The sequence below is a fragment of the Pseudopipra pipra genome, chromosome 1 (genome assembly GCF_036250125.1).
Source record: "Pseudopipra pipra isolate bDixPip1 chromosome 1, bDixPip1.hap1, whole genome shotgun sequence".
NCBI lineage: Eukaryota > Metazoa > Chordata > Aves > Passeriformes > Pipridae > Pseudopipra > Pseudopipra pipra.
Genome location: NC_087549.1, coordinates 106,147,025 through 106,170,854, shown reverse-complemented (window position 1 = coordinate 106,170,854; position 23,830 = coordinate 106,147,025).

The window sequence follows — 23,830 nt, the reverse complement described above, 5'->3', positions numbered from 1 at the left end:
CAACTAACCAAATCACAAACCCCCACTTATTTCATCAGTGCCTTCTCTGAATGCTTCTATCCTTTGCTGCTTCTGTAACAGTTTTTAAGTAGTCCGCTCAAGGTTTTAACTGTTTTGTGATGTGAAGTCTAGTACAATTATGGCTGATAATAAACCAGTTCTCTATCTGTGAAATGAGGATAGTAATCATTCCTTTTTCTGCTTTTAGCCATGATGTTTATATGCAAACTAGTCAAAGGAAAGGGTGTCTCTTAATATTTACATACACAATAGTTGGGCATTTGTCTCATCTTAGTGGTCTGTTCCTCTCTTTCATTTCAGAGAACTCTGATACTCAAAGCTCTTTGCCTATTTTCTATTTTTTTTCCAGAGAGAATTTGTCAAGGCTCTTCATGACATGACATTAATATTTCTTTTTTTTGAAAAGCTGCTAAAAATAGAGAGAGCAAAACCAACCCCTCAACCCCCTCACCAAACCCTGCATTCAAAATCAGTTAAAAAAAAATTCGACAGGAATTTGCTTTCAATTATTTTAGGCAGTGTTACCTCCTTCTTTCACTTATTGGACCCCAACAGAGTAACATCAGGAGGTGAGTAGGGCTTCTTTATAACACCTATCTAGACCAGGCATATGATATTTGCAAGACTCATCAAGGCACCAGTCAAAGGAAAAGAGGCTAGATAAGAGGGCTAATAGGTTAGCACTCCAATAGAGCAAGAAGCAGCACTGGAAAGGGGAAATATACAACAGCTTAAAGTTTCTACCTGTCTCAGGTGACAAGAAAATTGTGTAATTTCCAATGTAGCAGAGACATTTAAAGATATCTATCATGTTCATGATGCCACTCTTGGGAATTGCAGAGGGTTTACAACCTGATGCAAAAAGGTCATTCTGTTCAAGCAAATATGTAAGCATAAGCTTAACTAGAAATTTCCTATTAAAAATAAATAAATAAATAAATAAATAAGGTTCACAATTTTTCATTTCCATATTCTCCAGGAAATATTTCCTTTGACTGAAATATTTTAATTTTAAGAATCAAATATTCAAATATCAAAGCAAACTGACATGAGCTGTCACAGAGTCTCAAGGTTCTTTCCTTAACTACAGTCCAGATTCACTGGTCAGATTGCTTTGCTATAGCCAAGACAATGAAGTGTTTCACTGATAAAAGAAATGTAGTCTAGCAATGGAGTTTCATCCTGAGATGGGAAACAACATTCTCAGGAGGCAGAATGGTAACTCACCACACAAGGTTGAACACTGAATTTGACGTTGAATGTTAATGTTAAATGAAACATTCCTAAAGATTTTGTGCAACATTTATTTCAGTATTGTTTGAGCTTTTTAAAAACTTAAGAATGTAAACAGAATCTGAAAGACAAACTTGTCCACAGACCCAAAATTTTATTAAATACTGACATTTTCACATAATAAAATTTCTTTCTTCTACTTTCTGAGGATTTGAACACATACTTTGATGCTGGTTTAAGTTAGAAAGCCATTCTCTTAATTGTCTGTAGATTGTGTAGTAGTCCAGTCTCTATGAGATGGAAAGCACTATCAAATCCTCTTTTTTTTATTTACTTACAGCAGTATAGCTGTTGAATCAGGACAACATACACCAAAGAAAATTTTGTACTTAAACCCTGAATTTTTTTACTTCTGGATTTTTATTTTGCTCCCACTCAAACTATTTTGAACTTTCTTGTCACACAAACTGATCAAGAATTTAGGATAAACTTTTACAAGTCCCAAAGTTTCTTTTGATATTTACAATCTCTTCTGTTACAAAAATCATAGTGAACCACTATTTCTATATCAGTTCCTACTGTCACCATTAGAAATGAAGAGGTGGACAAACAAATCAAGTCATTTGGAAGATGTGATTTTTCTTATATTATCTAAAGAAATTATTTCTAATAAAACAACACTGATGAATCATAGAAAAATGGGATTATACCAAGGTAGGGTAAACAATAGTTGTGCTATTCCCCAAAAGCATTTTCTAGCACTTTCAGAACATTTTTGTGATGAACATTCCACAAACTCTTAGGCATGAAATCACCACACCACCCCCAACATATTTAGAGTGTTCTTGACATTCAGCGTTACTTACGCATCAAATTAGATTTGCAGCAAGCTACCCATTTCACTACTACCTTCTGCATTCAGTCTTATTTGGGACAACTGGGTTTTTCTTCATGATGTTATACATGGGAAAGGATTGTGGGAACATGAGGACTCTACCATGTTTAGTGGGTCCAGACTAAAGGAACACACTCAGCAATTGCCAGACAAGAAAAATTTTTGACTTTGACCCAGAGTTAAATTCCTAAGCTATGATATTCCTTACTTTCAACCTCTAAAGCTGGTACCAACAAGAAAGCTTCAGCTATAAGGATATAAAATGGTAGTTAATGACATAATAGTTCAACTTCAAAAAGCCAGCAAACTGATCCTCATCTAATTCTAGACAAGCTGATGTGGTAACTCTCCAGGTACTAAAAAACAAGAGTCGGGGAATTCTCTCTCTCTCTTACACACAAGAACACATAGGTGAAATAAAAACTACAGAAATAAAGGCTCTCTACCCAGTGTCTATACTGAACTACTGGTGTAAAACTGTTCCTGATATGAATATAAAGTGGGTTTAGATCAGAATAGTTTCCCTGAATTGGAAGTGAATCAAACAAAACTGAATTAAGGTAGTTTTTTTCCTTTTTTTTTTCTAAAATGAGAAAGGCCTTGCATGACTTTAATGTGGTTTAATTAATCCAATTTACATCAATTAACCTGGATTAACTTCTGAGAGAAGACAAGTTCTAAATTCAGGTTTGCCTGAATCAGCCTTTGTACTTGCACAATAAAAGTTGATTTGAAATATATAGACTAAGATGGTAATCCCACTAACATTCATTATGACTGCTCACATACCTGAAGAAAGATACAATTTTAAGTGCTTACATAAAGCAAGAGCATAAGGTGATTAAAAAAAGGATTTTCAAAATGGATAGTCTAAAGGAGCATAAAATAGAATTGCCATCAGACAAATGAAAATATCAATATTGCATTGTAAAGGAAGTGTTTCTTTACGGCATTATGGATCAGTTTCATTAACATATGAATAGCTTTTCATAACATTACACGTTTAAATGGAAACAGTCAAACCAGTGGAACTTACACTCTCTCTTTCAAAACTGATCTACATTGCATCTGTTTGCTCATGTGCAGACGTTCCCTTTCACACCCAGGCTGGCTTGTCAGAGCAGTACTTGCTCCAGTTGGAGGTTACCTTCTCCCAGAGAGCGTGGGATATCTGACAGAAATTGGGGTATGTCTGCTTTAAAGATGTTTAGCCTGCTTCAGGCAAATTCAGCCTTTAGTCGGTTACCCGAAACACTTAAATCTCCCAGTTTGGTTAGTGCAGGTGCTTTTGCCCAAAGCAGATTAGGACACATTTCCACAAACCTCCTACAAGGAAATAGATTAAAGAATCCTTGGGCAGAAACCTTTCTACCAGCCCCATGGGACCCAGAACACCACAGTCAGACAGCACTAAAGGAGTGTATGAAATGAAAACCAGACTGAGGTTTCTGAGGCAGCAAATGATAAAGGACAAGAAATGGTGAGACAAAGGATGCTGACATTATTTTTGTCCTGTCCTGTCCTAGCTGTGCTCAGTCAAGGAGAGCACAGCTCCCTTGTACTACTGGACTACCTTATCGCTTATGCATGTTAGAGGACAGGAAATCTTGTCAGACCTACCAGTCTGTGGCATAATAGCCTTTTCCAGTCAGGGTCATCCTGACTGAATCAAATTTCACCAACGGAATGCAGCAGTAACTGGAGGTTAATCACTAGAGTCTGGAGGGAATAAAGTCTTCACACAGCCAGAGCCAGTGAAATAGGATGGCAGACTACAGCCTAGCCAAGCAAGAATAAGCTAAAAATAGACATAAAATCAGACAAAGGGTTGCACGAATGTTTCTGGTTGGTCCAAGAAACTACCATATAGTGCACAGAGAAAAGCAGGCAACATGAACCATAGAGCCGAACGATGTACACTTCAGTGAACCTCGACAGACTTCCTTCTTCCAACTGCTTCTCTCCTTCTGTCTTTTTGTCTCCCACAGTGTGGGCAAGAGCTTGTGCCAGCTGTGACTCTTTATGGTTTCTCTGGTGGCCAAAAAACATCTGCCTTTTTGTCCCCTCACCGTTTCACTTGGCCTGACTCTGAGGCAGATAGCACTAGTGCTAGGCTAAAGCCAGAAATAGTTCCTTCTGGGGTTTTCCTCCTGGTCCTCCTCTCATGTGATATTCCACTACATTCTTTCACATTTTGCAAGCTCATTTCTCTTCTCAGAAGTGGTCATGAGTCTTAATTTGCAGCAAAATAAAGTGGTTGTAGAACAAAAGCAAGAATCAAGCTTTAAAAGCTTCTTCAACAATTATTAATGCAGTTGTTTTCAGCACACAGAGAAACATCACCATGTATTTGGTCCAGCTGTTTAAATGTAGGTACCTAGAAAACCAGTTTGTCACTGTCTTTTTTAGGATGAGGGAAGCCCAGAATTGGACATGAGGCTCTGGAGACAGTCTCACAAGCACTAAATAGAGATGAATTAACACTTCAACCTGCTGGCTATAGCCATGCTGAAGCAGTGTGGCATGCAGGCATCTACCTTTCCTTGCTGCCAGGATGCACTGCTGGCTCACAGTCTACTTTTGGTCCACCAGGACCAAAAGTAGATCCCCAGCTAATTTGTGACAGAGCTCTTCAGCCAGCTGATCAGCCCCCAGCCTGGGCTGCTGCAGGATGCTATTCCATCTCCACTGCAGGACTCTGCATTTGTAGATGTGTAGAACACATTCCTGCAGCCTGATGAGGTCCCTTTGAATGCCAGCCTGGTCCACCAGCACATACAGCAGCTGCTTTAGTTGGTTGTCACATGCACCAAATGCACCTGTTCATGCCACTGACAGGTTATGACTGTAACGCGTGTAAAGCACAGACATCTCGCTGTGCTCATTGTTGCTGCATACCCAAAAACAGAACAAGAACTCCATAAGAGGAGCAGTGGGAAAGGTGGCACATTAAGCAAAGAAAACTCTCTTCCAGCTCATAATACTTGAGGAGTCCTTTCTACTATTACAAAGATTTTGTCTTTTCCGTATCCATCCCCTTTAACCACAAGGCAAATATCAACCAGTGACAAAGTGAGAGAAAGAGCAAGTTGGAGATGCTAAAGGCTCTATGGAGAGAGGAAAGTCAAACTCCTGAGAGCTGAGGACAGCAGTTCCAGCATGATTAATACGTGCACAGTCCTGAATGCAAGCACTAATGGCATGCAATAAAATCAAGCTGTCTAGGGAAATCAAGCAGGACACACTTTGCAACACCACAGCCTTCCTCTAGAGTTTAATTTTCCTGTTTACCACTGTCAAAATCCTTTCCCTGGGTCTCAGCACTTTCCCTTGGTTTTCTCACAGTTACTCTTGCAACTCAGGTGAGACAAATCATCCCGAAATTCATCCCAGGGACCTGCTTAGTGGATGTGGATGTAGTTCTACAGAAATTCCACAGTTATTTCAGCTTTCACAAACAGTACATGACAGAGGATAAGTTAGAAGCATCTTTTACTGTTTTGCTAAGCCATGCAAATATGGGCTGTGCTTTTTTCCTGCCCGATCTCTGCAGTTCAGCTCTTGGAAAAAAAGAGAAATTTCAGAAAAACATCGTGGTTTATGTAGCATTGCTTCATGACTCAAACTTTAGTATACCAACAAAATTATACTTTTGAATGGTGATGATTAAAAATTGGTAAGAGTCTGTTATCTTAGTGATCAGTTGTTTGCATGTAGAAGCTCTAAATTTTCCACATTTACTTAAGAGGGGAAGGTTGTCATTCCAAGATTTAAAGCCTCCTCCCCTCAAACAAATAAAAATTAGATTGTTTGTTTGTTTTTTCTATTAAATGGTAAAACCACCTAGCAGAACACTCACTTAAACCTCTTAAGGTATCGCCATTTACACACAGTTCCAATTTATTTCCTTCGCGAGCTAGTTTATGCTTAATAGAATTTGACACTCTCAAATGCTCTGCTGAAACACTATCAAGCTACAGAACTAATAAAGATAATTACCCTTGCAAAGTGGAAAGTACTTCTGAATGGACTTATTGAACCAGACTATATCAGCTGCAGAAGATTTTTTTCAAAACACAAACAAAATTGTTACTGAATGCAGGCTATTAGAAAAAAATGTGGTATAATCCCCTGTAATTTACACCTTCCAAATCATAATTTAGTCCAGGAGTTGAAAATGTACTATTGAGTACCAAGTATTTACAAAAGTTTAAATATAATGGCTCATGTATCCTACAGAGAAAAAGAAAGGAGAAAAAAGAAGAAAAAGAGCATGTCAATTTGCTTTCTAGACAACTCTAAATGAGAGAAAAGTACATATCAGTATCTTGCACATTGTCCTGGCATATCAGAGAAAAGTGCTATGGGCTGATTTGCAAGCTATTAAAAATGACCTCTGTTAGTCACATAATGCAAAGAGATGCCATCACCTGCCCACCAATTCCTGTCAGGGTTGAACCCATTCATTCTTCCTACCTCCCTGACAGGTTGTGTTTTTCTTCTAATAGCAATCACTAAACATGACGGATGTCCTCACCCTCCTTGCTTTGTCAGTCATTCTCTGCCTGAACTGAAGTTGCCACATGAGAGGAGCAAGCCCAGCCTGATCAATGGCACATTTAATATATGTGGTGGTCAAAAGATCTCCAGCTGGCATGAGCTGCTTTAACCTCACAAAGTTAATGGAGTTAAAACATTTTCAATGCCAGCTGGCAACTGACCCATCTTCTCTATAATTATTCGAAGTAGTCAGATTTGTAAAGAGAGAGAAACTATTTTGCTGTACCAGTTGACTGAGACAGATAAATTGGACAGTTTTTTAAGCTTCTTCAGGTTTTCTTCTGACTTTACACCGTTGTCTCCCCCAACCCGCCTCCCCTGTTACCAAGATGATGACAATTGCATCTCTTTTGTTTGTCCTTAGTGAATTCCAGCCCACCAGCTGTAAATATAACTTGCATCTCAATTAGGGATAGCTATAAACAGATCAGATCGCTTTCTGAATGTGAAAGTACATCTGTTTTTCCCAACTATATATATCAATCTAAAATAAGTCTGTTCTTAAAAATGTTGTCTTTCTGCCATCCTTTAGCAATCATGACTATCATATGATCACCAGGAGAGAACATTTCTGTTTATGCTTTTACAATGTTGACTAATTTATGTTGCACGCTGCAGATCCAGCTTTGGCATGGAAAGGAAGAGAATGACCCTGCAATTAACAATCTGGTGTTTCTCTGAAACATAAGAGTCATTGTAAAGTAAAATTAATCTCTATTAAAAAAAAAACCACCACCCAAAAAATTGTTTATGTTTAACAACTTATGATTTTGAACAGCACTGATCTATGTTGATATCCAAATTGACTTAGCTAGTCCTCATGGATGAGATTTATACCAGTTCTGTTACCGTACCTGACTTGCACCTGCACTGAGTGGAATCACTTTCCCCAAACCTTCTGGCTGCACTCTTTCCAATACAGCCTGGTATGTGCCAGGCCCTGGTGGCTGCAAGAGATGCACTGCTGGCTCTTGTTCAGCTCACCCACCAGAAACCAGTTTTTCCTTCCTATTGCAGCTGGCTCTTTGCCTCTACTGTGGCACGGGATTATTCTGTCCCAGGTGTAGGATTTTCCTATCTTGAACTTCATGGGATTAATGTCACCTCTTTCATCCAACCTGTCCACTTTGCCCTGAATAGCAACTCTCCCTGCCAAAATGCTGACTGCTCCCACCAACCTGATATTCTCCACCAGCTTGATGAGAGTTCACTCTCTACCATCAGATAGATTATATAATATTGGCTTCAATTCTGATCTTTGAGGTACACCACTGGCAACAAGCTGCCAGCTGGGACTTTGCGCTGCTGCTGTTAGTCCTGCCAATTTTCCACCCACCGTATTATCTGTTTATTTACTCTATATATCGTCAGTTTGGCTATTTGGAGATTAGCAGACCATGTTAAAAGACCTTCTAAAATCAAGGTATGCTGCATCCATGAATCTCATTTTATCTACAGAGCCATTCCCTCGTCACAGTAGGCTGTCAGGTTGGTCATGTATAATTTGTAGTTGTAAATCCATTCTGGCCATCCCCAGTCACCTTACTCCCTTTCACACAGCTGGAATTGGCTCCCAGTAGTGATTTGCTCCATGACCATCACAGAAGTAAGCTAAAGCTCACTGGCCTTTATTTTCCTGCATAATGCCCTTCTTGAAGACGTGTGGGGCCTGTCTTTTTTAAATTTTTTTAAAACCCTTCTCAGTTGCCATCGCCTTTCAAAGGTATCAGAGGGTGGCCTCAAAGTGACATTGGTCAGTTCCCCACATGCATCTTGTCTGGTCCCACGGACTTGTTTACGCTCAGCTAGTTTAAACACTCCTTACTTTACCTTCCTGTAGTGTGGATAAGGCTTCACTTAAGGTTTCCCTACAAGAAACTTAAAGGTCAGAGAACAGAACTTACCAGTGGAAAAAAAATCAAGCCAAGGACTGAGCTTCTTGGCTGTTTCCCTGTCTTTTTTCATTATGTACCCTGGTCCATTGAGTAACAGGCTCACATTTTCCTTCACTTTTCTTTTGGTACTGACTTACTGGAGAATTTTTGTTGGCCTTTACAATCCTTGCTAGTTTCATCTCCAGCAAATCTTATTCCATCAAAGTACATCGAGGGGCTTTTTGTATTTTGAGATCAAAGGATATGTGAGTGTGCTGTATGTTTCAATCAGTGTGCCAGTTCTGTCAGTTCAAGAAAGGAAAAATTTTCTTCATTTTTCATGCAGAGTTGAAGGAAAGCTCTTCCATCTGCCCACTCAGATTAGAGCTTCTAGGTTCTTTCCATGGTTGTTCAGCTTCCTCTTTGGCCAGCCCAATAGAAAGGTGAAAATGGAAAGAAAAACTCCCTCAAGAGATGTTAAAAGGGTAACAGCCTCCAAACAACATATGTCGCCACTGTGTACAATAGGGAATCAAGTAACTACCAGTTATTTCTTCATTTAAATGGTCTGTTCACTCCTCTTAATATTGATTTTTTTCTTTTGCAGTAGGAAAAATCTGAAGAAACAAGATGATAATGCAGTCTGCCTCTGCTGTACATACATACACTTCACATCAATGCTTGAAGCCCTGCATTATCCAGAGCTATTAAGTAGAAGCCTGCAACTATAGTCAGTCTTGCATAAAGAGTTAGAAAAGTTGTACTCTTTCTAAAATCAATTTACCACTGTGCTCACCATGGTCTCTGGAGAAAGACATTAGGCCATCCTCAAAAAAAGGTTATTGAATCATTGTTTCTCCAACAATGGTTTTCAATTATAAACAAAAGGAGGGCCCCATTCTGCAAATCCTTACTTGTGGCCTGTACACAAATGCTCTTCTACACATAGAGGGTGAATGGAAAGGATTATCAAATAAGGTATGAGATCCTGTTGACTTCACAGGGGTCAGGGACTTGACTTAACTTTCATGTTTCCAGGCTATGACCTTCAGCAAGCAGAGCTGTAAAGTCCTGATTTTGCAGAAGGAAAAGACCTGAAATTGGATCACTGTGATTAAAGTAAAGCAACAAATGATTCAAAGTGTACTGTAGTCTTAAAAGTGTTTAGGAAAGGTCATTTCACACTATACAATGGATTTCGTTAGAAGAGTCGCTTCACTGGCTTTTTTGAAAATGAAGAATAGCCACATGGTTTGTATAGCTGGGGGTAAAAAGGCCTGTTTAACAGCCAAAGCATAGTCTTATGCTCATCATTACTGTATCATATTCTTCTAGTGCCTAGAAAGTGCATGGCCCTTTACAGAGAACTGAAAACATTGCTGAGTAATGTAGAGGGTCTAAATTAAACCCTCCACAATGGATGAGAGCATTAAAAAAAGTCTTTTGCAAATATTGTTATTTAAGAAGATTTGTGTGTTTCAGAAAGTAATAAAGGGGAATAAGTACTGTCCTGATTAGTTTGCCAGGGATATTTGTACAAGAAATAGGTGAGGAACTATCTGTGGAAAAACGACCTAAGGGACAAGGAGAAATTCATGACAGATAATAAGTAGCAGCAGGGTTAGAGTGTCCCTGCCCATGGCAGAAGGGTTGGAACTAGATGACCTTTAATGTCGTTTGCAACCCAAACCATGCTATGATTCTATGATAAGCCTTTTGACGAAGCATTCACGTATAAGGACTCTTAAGGAAACTTTATTGTCTGATCATTCAGCAAGCACTCAGGCAGTCACACTCTCACCACCAGAAACATTAATTTCTAAGACTGAAGTCCCTTCCTATCAGGAAGCTCCAGTGAGCTGATGGTTGCCCTACTTGACTCCCTACACACTCCTCTCTCACACAGTCAGACCACACTTCCTTACTGATACTTGGATCCCAGGTTCCCCTTCACAAAGTCTAAGACCTCTGGATCCATAAAGCAATTTATTCATGGCTCAATAACATGGTGATAGCTCAAGCTGTCTATGCATGCAAAGTATGGAATCTTCCTTCTGAGTCACCAACTCCTGCTGTGTCTCTGACTGTCTGGTCACCTGGCCATAGGTGCCACAGGTCCCTGTACCCTTTGTTGTGCAAAGAGATGGCAACATCTTCTTGCTGGGGCCACTGCCATGCAGATCTCAATCTGCAGTTTGCACGCTGAGCTGCCTGCACTAAATTTATTCCTCAACAAGAAGAAAAGTCAAAGCAGAAACTACCAACAAGCGAGTTTCAGCAAGGTATTAAAGAAGTTTCAGGACTGGAGAGCAGGAGAGGACACCAAGGACCAGGTAACAGCAGTAAAGGATCACATGCACAAAATGCAAGAGCTTCATGACCTTACATCTACCAGAGTTTATGATATTATTAAAGGTTTGTTGGGTGAGATGCTTCCTTTTAGAAAACAAAAGGGCTACCCAGCACAGAGACACTGATCCCATGACAGTCAGCAGAGGTAACATCCAGGGAGGCAGGTCTGAGGGACTCAAAGCCTTTCACCAAAGCAATGGAATATATCAGCTAAAAAATGAGAGGTATGCAGCATTAATCCCTTTCTGAGTGCTCAGCAGGTATTGAAAACAAGCCTAAAAGGGGTGTGTAACACTGAAGGAAATCACAGAGAGGAGAAGTTTTGTTCCTTCAAAAGGCAGAGGGAAATATAGCACAGATTAGACACAGAGTCTGACAAAAATTCCCCTCAAACAAAAAATCTCTCATAAATTGTGTTCTCAGTTTCACATACTGTGAGAGTAGACAGTTAAAAAGGAGGAAAAGAAAAGACAATAGCCAGGGAATAAGGTGGTTTCTTGTGGTATTTGACCTAAGCAGGGAAGTGCAAAAAATACAGAATGCCATGACTCGTGTGGCCATGAATATAAGAGGGACATTTTCATTAGAGGAAATAAAATGCTTTCTTCAGAGACCAGTTAGATGGAATTAAAAAAATGTCATTAAATAGTTTAATAAACAAACTCATAGTAAAATTATATTGTTCCATCCCTCCAGGTATTGTCAAGCCCATTCCAGAGAAAACTGGAAGGTTCACTTCAATATCTCATCAGTCTTACAGTATAACAAAATCAGTCCAAAAACTTCCACTGGTAGTAGAAGAGAGGGTAGGGAAAAAAAAAAAAGCAGTTGGAGGGCAGACAGTCTTGAAACTGCGAGATGTTAAACAAATAGATGCATCCTACACACCGTTAGGATTCCACTGGATGTTGTCTGTATGGTTTAATTAACAACAACTATCCACCCCCTGTTTTGCTGCTAATGTAATCTCAAAAGCACTACACTAATTCCACTTGCAGATTTTATGGTAACATTTAAATTAAAATACTCTGAGTACACTTAACTGCACATTCAATGCTGATTTAATAAGGTGATTATAGGTTCATAAAGTAGCAATTGATTATTAACTCTTTACTGGCCTACAGATGTGAATATTTGGTAAAGAATGGTGTATTCTAGAAAAGATAATCTGCCCAATAAGCTAACTTCTTAGCTGGCTCCTTAACTCATCAGCCTAAACCATTTTGTCTATTCAGTAGTGAACATAGGATCGATGTTGTGGCAAAATGCTCATCTTCACTATGAGCAAAATGTTTTGTACTATGACAGTTTTGTAGTGAATAGTAGCAAGTGGATTTTGTCTTCTCTAGGAAAAAAGTAGCTATGTTAAAATATACTAATAGTAATAATATTACATTTTCTTTGATTTTATTGATCATGTGAACATAGCTGGAAAGACTCTGTATAACTCACATGCTTCAAAAAGCAATTCAGGAAGTGTAAGTCTGATGGAACGCCAACAGGACATGTCTAATAGCACAGCTCAGTGCACAGCAGACAAGAGCTGTTCTCTGCCTGCTCTCATCTGCTCAGCTCAGAGTAAGTTCCACTCTTAGTGGCAAATGACAGTGGAAGCATTTGTTTAAAATCAGGATGTTACTATGGTACATTCAGAAGTAGGAGCCAATACACAAAGTGCATTACTGCCTGTCGCCTTCTCATGTTTTCTGTGATTCTTAAAAAAACCCCAAAACAGTTCACTCTCTGCTGCATTCCTAGTAATCCTACTTGGCTGTCTTTGGACTCTTTTACTGTTGTCACTGAACAGGAAAACCCACTTAATGGAAGTCCATTTAAAATGTCCATTCTCAAAACTTTTCATGCAGCGGGTTTGGAGGATTCCAGTTCCATCACTTAGACTCAATAACACTTAAGGCAACTTCTTCACTGTGGTGTGATACTAAAGTTTACCAGGCTCCAAGACTGATCAAATCAGTTTTAACCTAAACTGGCAATATTTTAAGAGCATTTCCCAGATCAAAAAAAACATGCACCAGTAACCTAACCATTTACCAAGTGTTACCAGACAAGATATTCACATTGCAAATACCTAGTACTCTTTAGCATTTCACCTTACAGATAATATGCTTGAAAGCTTATTACCAGCATCTGCTGTGCCTGCATCTGTATAGATAATACTATTTTTTGCATCTCGCTTCAAGAACTGAGTAGCTAAGAAAATAAACAAAAGCCAATTGCACTGAAAAGAACACACAGTAACCCCAAACCCCTGCTGTATATTCCCCAGGCCTGACATGTTCACAGACAGCTGAGAAGCATGTAGTTTCTACCAAGTAATTGAACAGCTTTCCTCTAAATTTCCTAAGACGAAACTCTATTGATTACTGGTTTAGCCTGCGCAGCACCAATTTATTTTGTTGTATTTCATAACAGAAAAGCCTTCTTCTTACCCAGGTGAGGAGGAGCACAGTCAGGAGCTTCACAGCTTCATCCTCATAACCTGCTTGCTCTAATCCACAGATCTGAACTCAGGCTATATTGCACTGCTAATGGAATAATCAGGCCCCTCACACATAATAAAGTACAACTTTATTAACTTAATTCAAGTAATTCCCTGGTGCATCTGCTATTCTTGAGCTCAGTTATAATGACTTTAATGAAGAAAGCAAATCTTTTGCTAGTTAAATGCCAAACGTGCTTTTTCCTTAAAGTTTCTCTTCTACTTTCATTAACAAGCTCCCTTTCCAAATAGCTGTGCGCATGTAAACAGTGAACTCAGATCCACATATCCAATTAAACCACCTCACACAATCGCAACATGCCATGGGATCAGCAGTGCAGACATGTATTTTAAGATTACTGGTATAAAGCCTAGTTTCTTCCTCTGAAATTAAATAGATCATTTTACACTCCAGATAAGTTAACTAGATATTGCCAGAATATCCTTCTTAATTGTTCCAGTGATAAGATGCAGAACAGACATCCTAAAGTGTTAAAAGACTGCAAAAATATAACTCATTCTTTGCATTTTACTCACCGGGGTTGATAAAATATAGAACATTGTAAACATTAATTGGAGGAAAATTACTGGAAGTAAACATGACATTTGGGATCTCAGTCCAGACCTAAGCTTCATGACTAGCTCCAGTTAAAGCTGTGAATCAAATTAAAAGTCTAGCCCCTTGCCTCAAGACCCAGTAGGCTTTCTGTATTCCCATGAAAGCAAACATATGTTAAAAAAAAAAGTATGCTTTCTTGACTAACAGAAAAAAGAGACCCATACACAACAACAAAGAAAAGAAATAACTAGCCACCATTTTAAATATATTTCATCCAAATGGATGTCCTGAATTTAAACACGCTTGATAAAAGAAGATATTAGTGCTTTTAGTATCCTTTCTTCTTGGAAAAAGAGTCAGTTTTCTAGCTGATCCGACAAACAAAGAGGACTAAAAACAGCCTTACTTTGTTTTTGTCTTTATTTCATGCATTGTGGATATACTGTAACACCACAAAAAATTTTTTGTGTCACATTTCAATAGACTTGACATCTCTAATAAAGCTTAGGTTATACTTTACTTCTATTAAAATATTTTTCTCCTCTCAAGATGACGTTAGCCAAACTCATAGATTGGTATTGCCAATATGACTGCTCTGTTATATATAGTAAAATGGAATCGATAAACACTCACCTGTCATCTTTGCACATTTACGCTAAAGTCAAGACACACACTGCTTACTGAGTCTCTCAAGGAAAGGAACTCGAAAACCTCCTCTTTATAAGCTTTAAGCATTAAAAAATCCTTCAATAAACACTTTTTGACCTGGTGTTCTTCAATAGCTCCTCTGAAATCCAGAAGCCACATCCTTAACTCATATAAATCACCACTGTTTCACTATCAGCTGAGCTTAACCAGCATGCAGAAGTTGGGAAGTTTACCCTGAGGGCTGCTGTGCTGTGAATTAGGGTGCACATGAGCAATGTGAAATGAGAACAGGAGGGCTTGACTTCCCTTTTCTCCATGTTTGTCTTAAAGTTGAAAAGGTGTTTGAAAGGCCTCTTCTAGGTTTCGTTAATGATCAGATTTAACTTAGAATCACAGAATGGTTTTGGTTGAAAGGGACCTTAAAGATCTACTTCCAACCCCCCTCCTATGGACAGGGGCACCTTCCACCAGACCAAATTGCTCAGAGCTCCATCCAGCCTGGCCTTGAACACTTCTAAGGATAGGGCACTGTGGGGGCAGGCGGCAGGCCCGCTGGGCTCCTGGAACTTCATGAATATAATGTATTGGATGATATAAGGCCGTTCCCATGAGAGCAGAAGCTAATTAACCATCCCCATAAACAGAGCAGCCTTGAGAAGCCGGGAGTTGACTGGAAAGATGATAAGCAGGATGTAATGTGCAAGGACGGGGATGTTGGCTGTGTTCACAATTGCAGGTGTTAATACTCCGGTGTTTTGTAAAAATTATGTTTACAGAAAGCGTGTGGGAAAATGTGGGTTAGCTGCCTCAATAAAGCAGGCTGCTGCGCTTGCATGGCAGACAACTCTTGTCTCAACTCTGTGTGTGTGTGTGTCTGTCTGCTTTTTCTATCAACCACACCTAACCAATACGATAGATACCCCGCGACAGGGCACCTACAACTTCTGTGGGCAATCTGTTTCAGGTCCTCACCATCCTCACAGTAAAGAATTTTCTCCTAATATCTAAGTTAAACCTACCCTCTTTTAGTTAGAATCCTTTCCCCTTTGTCCTGTCTCTACATGGTCTTTTAAAAAGTCCCTCTCCATCTTTCTTGTAGGCTCCCTTCAAGTACTGCAAGACTGCAATTAGGTGACTCCTAAGCCTTCTATTTTCCATACTGAGCAAACACAATTCTCTCAGCCTTTCCTCTAAACAACCTGGACTTGCTCCAACAGGCCAATGTCCTTCCTGTGCTGGGGACCCAAAAGCTGGATGCAGTTTTCCAGATAGCAATGCTGGCAATGCTTCTTTTGATGCAGCTCAGGACACAATTGGCTTTCTGGACTGCAAGGGCACATTGCTAGCTCATGTCCAGCCTCTCATCCACCAGCACCCCAAAGTTCTTCTCGGCAGGGCTGCTGTGGATCAGTCCATTCCCCAGCCTGTATTGATACTGGGGGTTGTCCCAACCCAGGTTCAGTACCTTGCACTTGGTCTGGTTAAGTAAGTTTTTTGAGATTTCCATGTGCCCACTACTGTCTAGGTCACTCTGGATGGAATCCCATCCTTCAGGAGAATCAACCACACCACTCAGCTTGTTGTTATCTGCAAATTTGCTAGGGGTACATGCAAACCCTTTGTCTATATCATTAATGAACATATTAAATAGCACTGGTTCCAGTATGGACTGCTGAGGAACACCACTTTTCACTGATGTCCATCGGGACTCTGAGATATTGACCACTACCCTCTGACCATCCAACCACTTTCTTATCCACCCAGCAGTCAACTTCTCAAATCCATTTCTCTCCAATTTAATGAAGGATGTTGTGGAGGACCATGTTAAAGGCTTTACAGAAGCCCAGATAAATTATAACTGTAGTACAGCTTCTAGGAGGAGTTGTTCCATGATATTCCTAGGCCCAGAGGTGAGGCTGACAGGTCAGTTGTCCACAGGGTCCTCCATTACACCCTTTGTAAAGATGGGTACAACGTTTCCCCTTTTCCAGTCACCTGGGACTTCACCTGAATGCCTTGACTTTTCAAATATCATGGAGAATGGCTTGGCAACTTTATCCGCCAGTTCCCTCAGGACTCTGGGACACATCTCATCAGGTCCCATAGAGTTATGAACATGCGGGTTCCTCAGGTAGTCATTAATCTGATCTTTACTTACAGGGGGAGGGACTTGGCTCTCCCAGTCCTCATCCTACTCTCCATCCACTTGAGAGCTGTGGGTAGAGAGATTGCCATTGAAGACTGAGGCAAAAAAGTTGTTGACTACTTCAGCCTTCTCCTCATACTATGAGTTTTCCAGCATTGTTTATCCATGGGTTACACCCTGTTTGACTTTCTTCTTTTTAATTAACATACTTACGGAAGCCCTTCCTGTTATCCTTTGTGTCCCTTGCCAGGTTCAGTTACAAGACTTCTTTTACAATTGGGTGCCTTTGAGCAGTATGAACAACCTTCCATTTAAAATGAGCACAATAAACAAGCAAAGACAAATCTGCAGAAAACACAGCCTTCCTTTTCAATGAGAGTAACTGTTTATTCTTCCCTCTACACAAGATCTCTTCTCTTCTCTACCATCAACAAGTTTAGGGTTTAGTCTTCCGCAAACCTGCCACTGTAAAATTGAGATTTCAGTACCAAAGCGTTTAAGTGGGACCGACAAAATGAGTGACATACATCAGAGAGGGGTGTTTAAAATGTATGATGGTGAGTGTTAAAGACCTCACTGACATCCACGTGGATAAACTGCCTAATTTTGTAAATAGGCTCATCACTCATGAGTAAAGCAAATGTTCCAACTGCATGCCAACATTTGCACAGCACTACCTCAGCCTACAGTATTTTACATGATACTGAAAGGAATATGTTGTGTCTGCAAAACACAGCAATCAAAAATGTAGAATTTAATTAAGTTCCCTGGTGCGCATGTGCTGTAACATAGCTTTTATTTACCTGATTTCACTCCCCTGAAAGTCTTCACTCAGACTGCATGGTAGGGAAATCATTAGCTGAACAAAACTTGTTTTATTCTGAAGCTGGATATGCCTGAAGCAACCATTCTGCACCAAAAGTTTGTATGCAGTAGGAGCAGTTCCAGTGATAATTTCTAATAAAAAAATTATAAAAATACTATTTGCATTGTTTTAAGGAAATGCATGAGATATGATTATGAGAGAGCTTTCCAAGAGAAATGGTGAACATCATTGGCAGAAAACCTATGAAACCCGAAATACTGCACACTTCTTTGATCACCCATGCTTAGAAAGATGAATCTATTACCAGAACAGGTGCAGTGAACATCTTCTAGCATAATCAGAGGAGCAAGGAACCCCTTTTTTTAAGGAAACTAAAAAACTTGGCTAACCTAGTCTAGTCAGAGAAAGGTTGAGGGGGATATGATTGCTGCCTATAAACATACCAAGGAGTGAAAGAAAGGACAGTAGGGAATTAAAAGAATTAATCAAAATAAGTACATTTGTGCAAGAACTCATAGGTATAAAATTGCCAAAATGCATTTAGCCTGTAGACTAGAAGAATGTGTCCAATCCCCCGAGCTATGAGATTTTTAAATAGCAGCGAAGGTAAAATAATTAACCACTTTCTAAAATGGAGTTTGAGGGGTTTCTGTGTAACGTTAGACTACAGAGCAGACTGGGAGGCTCTGAAAATCACTACGTGGGCACGTAACTGGGATTGTCTGAAGTTATAGAAAGTGTCTGGAGGTGACTTTTAAAATAACATTTTCAGGAGGAGAAAGAAGCAGATGGAGTCAGCCTTTCCATAACAATGGGTTCTACCCAGAAAACAGTGGGTGGCAGGCTACAGGGAAGCCCTCTGCATGAAGCATTACCTCTCCTGTTGGGACAAGGAAGCCTAGGAATCTTCTTCAGCAAGGTTTAATTGATGCATTGCTCCATAAGTACAACAGCCACATGATTTTGGCTAGAGCTTCTCTTAAGTTATTTGAATTGAGAATACATTGTGTATAGAATGAGGGTACCATAAGTAGTGTTGATAACAGGCCAGAGGGGGGCCCTGTGCCATGCTGTTAATTTGGATGTAGAGCCATTCACTTTTGGTAGATTTAGAGGAAGACAGATATAGAAAGGTCAAAACTTGCTGATGGCTCTTTCTCTTTCTTTGTGAAAGCTAGTCTTGTACTTGCATGCACAATTCTGCAGATGTTGTTGTTGTGATACCTCTTTTCCCTTACACTGCATATTACCAGCTAAGACTGAGGATTCAAGTAAACCTAAACCCCAAAACTTAGGTATTCACAAAACAGAATAAATATTAGAGCTACAAAGTAAAATTACGTGCCTCCTAACCTACAGACTGCTGAGCAGGCGCTGCTGATGTTAAAATTTGTATTAACATGCTCTGCCAGGATATGCATTAGGTATCTTCTCTATTCCTGAGGTCACATTCTTTTTGACTGTGCTGTCAGACAGTAAGATTAGCTGAAAGCCTATAAGTATCATATCTGAATTCATAGGCTCAAATATCTTGCAGATGAGGATTTCAAGAGCAGGTGGTCAGCTCATTAAATCCCGATTCACGTCAGCAGGCCTTCTTCTTCCTTGAGATGTTTCTGCCTCTACCCTCTTCCACAGCTATCTGTGCTGGGGAGGAGTGTGCCTAGCCCTTTGTAAGCATACCAAATGAAATCTTGAATAGGTTTGGTCAGTCTCTCAGAACAAAAATCTGCAGCTGTTCCAGAGATGATGAGGCAGGCTTAGGTCAGGGACTAGCAGATCTGAAATTGTTGTCTTCTTAATTTACGGGACAATCATCATCTACATGCATACCAGGAGGACTGCAAGTGGAAGGGAAAAAAACCAAAAAAAGGTAGGGGAGAAAAACTCAGTATTTTCTTCCTCTTTTTTTAATTTTTTTCCCAAAGTGTTAGGATTGGTCAGGGTGACTGATGGAGACCTACCAATTATATTATACTGAAATGACAATGACTGGCCCTTTTAGATAGCAAATTGTCATTACAGAGCCCTCTGTGACAGAACTTTGTGTCAGTGGCCAAAACCACAGGATAAATTTCATAATGATCCACAGCCATTGGATGAAAATGGTTTTGGCACTGAAAGCATGGACCAATAGAAAAAAATTGGTTCTTGGTTTTGGTTGGTTGTTTTTGCTTGGTTGTTTTGGTTTTGTTTTTTTATCCCAATGAGGTAGGATTTTATTTATGGGGCTGGATTTCTAATTTTTTTGTAACAAATTTAAATTCAAGTTTGAAAGTAACACACAACTCTATTTCTTTTCTAAGTCTGCAAACTCTCTATCTCTCACCTCTTCTTTCGTTCCTGAGGGAGAGAAAGTAGCACAGAGAAAGTTTGCTTCCTTCCTGATCCCTCTATAGGGTCACATAGTTCTTGTCAACAGTTCATTGCTAAAAAACCTTTGCTCCCTCTGCTGGCTATTCTGTCCCATCATAGCATCAAAATTAAGAGCATCTGTGACTTTGATGACAAAGTTTCAAAAAACATAAATGTAGCTAAATACAAAATCCAGAGTCATCCTCTACACAGTCTTCAAGTAAATCCAACGTGCTCTTAAATTATCTGGCAGAATCACTTTAACTTTGTTCTTGTTAACTTTGCTGGATATGCTGTTGCCCTAAAAAGATGTAGTGACATCCCATGTTATATTTAAAATTCACTCTGTTTATTTGACTTGCTCCTGATATTTATGTCTGGAAGTCATTCCATGTGTGCAGTTGGAACACCTGGGTATGCTCATTCAGAGGATGCATTCAGCACAGATGGATGTGGCCCATGGTGACAAGGACCAACCACAGGGCTCAGCTTCTCTTTTAACTGATTCACAAAAAAATATACCTGGAGGACTTTTCTCTGCTTATGGCAAGAATCATAGTTGCTCTATTAAGTAAAGTTTAAAGAAAGAATTTGCCTGGCAGTAACAAAGAGGATTTGCAACAAAGACATTCTTTTGGCTTTTATGGGGCACAAGGAAAGAGGCCTATTGGATTCATTTTTAAAGAAAGGAAAGAGCAATTGCTGTGGCATCCCATGGAAAAAATAATAACAGAAAAAATTTTCATAAATGTTCTGCTACAAGACGCAACTGTATTGATTTGTTTTTCCAGAAGTGTATCAAATTCCTCTTCATTTCATTATGTGTGCTGTTTTTGTTTTTATTCTGGTTTCAAACGGTTTCACTTGGCATCTCAAATTTTTGAACACTGGTTATTTCTTTTGTTCATGAAGTTAATAGGAACCTGCATCCAGCATCAACATTTCTGTTTTGAAGCCAGCTGACTTTAAAACCTGCTTATATGTTCCCAAATAAATCCACATCCCTTTAACCACTAAGAGGTTAAACAAGTTTCACCAGGGGATCTGTCAGAAGTTATACAGGTTACTGGAGGATGCCAGTAGGTTGGGGGGGTACGGCAAAACATTTTACTGCTTTCCATGGGCAAATTCATCTACTTAGTACTCAACAAGATTAAGCCTTGCCAACTTTTTATTCTGGAGAGAAAAACACCCTCCATCTACTAGGACACAAAGTATTAATAGAGTTCCTCTTCATCTGACAACCATTGCTAGAAGGAAGTGGCAGCACCAGTTCAACATCACAGATTTATGGTTCTGAGTCTAGAGTAATCATTGTTCAAGCACCACTAAGCTTCCTTCCTCCTTTGCATTTTGGTAAATGGATGAGTTGAAAATATACTTGGCCTTTGTCCATCAGAACCATCTACAAGGTTCAAGTCCCTTCCCCCTGGAACAATAAGGCCTCAAATATAATTTAGAAAACTCCAACCACCTACAAACACCAAAAAATTGTGTGCTCAATTTGAAAAAAGAAAAACAGGGTCTGGCAGGATTTTCTCCAAGGTGGTAACAGGAGTTCAGTTCCTCCTTAAGTTCCTTCCATCCTTCTTGTGATGTATGCTGCCCATACATCACAGCAAAGTCAGAGGGTACTTCAACTGAAGATGGAAAAACCCCAGTCACTTCTCCTAGTCTTCCCACAGGCCTCTCCCTTCACAGAGGGGAGCCAAACTGGATCCCACAGCACAGTGTAGAACTTCTGCTGGAGCTACAGTGTGGGCATGCTTAAGCCCCACACTGGCACAGGGAAAGAAGCAGAAAGGAAGAATTTGGGCTGTTATCTCCTGAACAGCTCATGCATTTGACTGTGTTGTGGTGTGCTTCACTGCTGACAAATGGTGAAATCAGTCTAACCACAGGCCATGTGCTATACCACCGTGCAAACTCTATGGAGCACATGCCTAACAGTACAGCTGTACTTCAGGAGCTTTTAAATAAAGGATATATACATATGTATATAAGTCCTAGAAGGTAAATTTTAATTATGTATATTACAAGACTGGCTGGTCCTGAAAGTTGGATAGGAAATTTTGAAATAAATCCCGGAAAAGCTAGAGTCAATAGCAAAAGATAAATGATGCAGTCACAGGATTGCAATAGATTTTTTTCTTCTCAGGTACTTTTTTTTTCTGATACTGTACCCACATAATAAATAATTTATACATGTCACAGCTATACAAATTTGTCCATACCAAAAGAAAACACAGCCACATAATGTAACAGACCAAAAATGAGCCTAAAAAATCCCATACACAAATGAAAGAGGATTTTCCCCATGAAAGGGTAGGAAGAACTCTGAAGGCCTTGAGAAATGCAATGACCCAGTTGAGATTTCTCCAGAACTGATGCTCTAACACACCCAGTTTCTACAGTGGGTAGACAGAAATCTTTACTGACTGCATGTCATTGGAGCCCTGCTTTTAAAACAACCTGAAGAAGTTTAGATCGTGCTGTATTTTAGCAAGATCGGCATTCTCTTCCAACCATAACAATTCCTGAAGACTCCAGAACACTGAAATTAACAAGTCTTTTAGATATTCCCCATACCTGGATGTCATACCATGTGAAGACAAATGCTGTTTAACACACTTGCTATGCATAGACTTAATCCCAATGACAAAAGCTTTTCCTCCCCTAAACTCTTATTCCATCTTAACATTTCTTATGACAAAAGCTGTTAGTTCAGTCTGTTGATGATGATAAACAATTCTAACTTGTTATTTTACCACTGAACTGTTTCTGAAGGGTTTGTGGTTTGGTTTTTTTTGACACATCAGAAGCCAGGCACTGCTCTCTAACATGTTTCTGCACAGAAACCCTGAACAATTCCGTTAGCAGTGTGTGAGGCTGCAGCACGTCAGCAACCATTAACAGATGCACTGGAAAGAGTCACACAAGGCCATGAAATGCCATCTCAGAGCAAGGAATACGCATGCACAGATAACAGACTCCTTAGGAACACCAGAGAAAAAATACATTTTGAAACACATCTCCCTGAAATCAGCAATAAAATCTAAGATAAATAAAACCATGGTCCATACTCAAAAGTGAATGTGGGGGCCCAGATAGAGGTTGACTTCCATGGGTGTAAATGTGCAGTTAGTTTCATGAGTAACAGGATTTAAGCACGTCCAAGAAGTATTTCTGTATCAGGGTATTATCTATCTATGCATTTGCCAACTAAGCTGCAGGGTCATTCTCTGAAAGCATCCACATCCATATTTTAACTGCAGGTTTTAACTGAGCCAAGCCTGTAGGGTCAACAAGTATAAACTGACACAATGCCAACTTTTTTTTCTTTTATGGAATTACACTTATTCAGAGCAGCTGGAGCTGCCATCCCTTGACTTTAATTGGAGTTTATATTCACTCTTTGAGTGTTTTGGTCATGTCTTTCACTGAACATCAATTTGTGTAGCCCAGTGGAGGAGGCATTACTACTGCAATACTAGCTTTTGCATCCCTTGAATAGTTTTGGCATTAACAGTGCAAACTAGCTTGTGGCATTTCTGACTTAAAGGGATATATTAATAGGTTAAAAGTCAACACATCCTAAACTGACCATGCACAGAATCCACCAAAATTAATGAAAATGCTAAAACTTATTTATTTTTTAAAAAGTCTTATAAATAATTGAAGTCTTCCTGATATTCAACAATCATGTATGCTCCCTTACTTTACCCCAAAGACATTTCTGCAGTGAAATGCCTGATAGTTTGCAGAGAGAAGTCACTACCAGCAGGCAGTTTTCCCCTAACAGGGAGTCAGATGCTTGCTAATACTGCATCAATCTATTGACAAACACTTGCTCATTGAAGC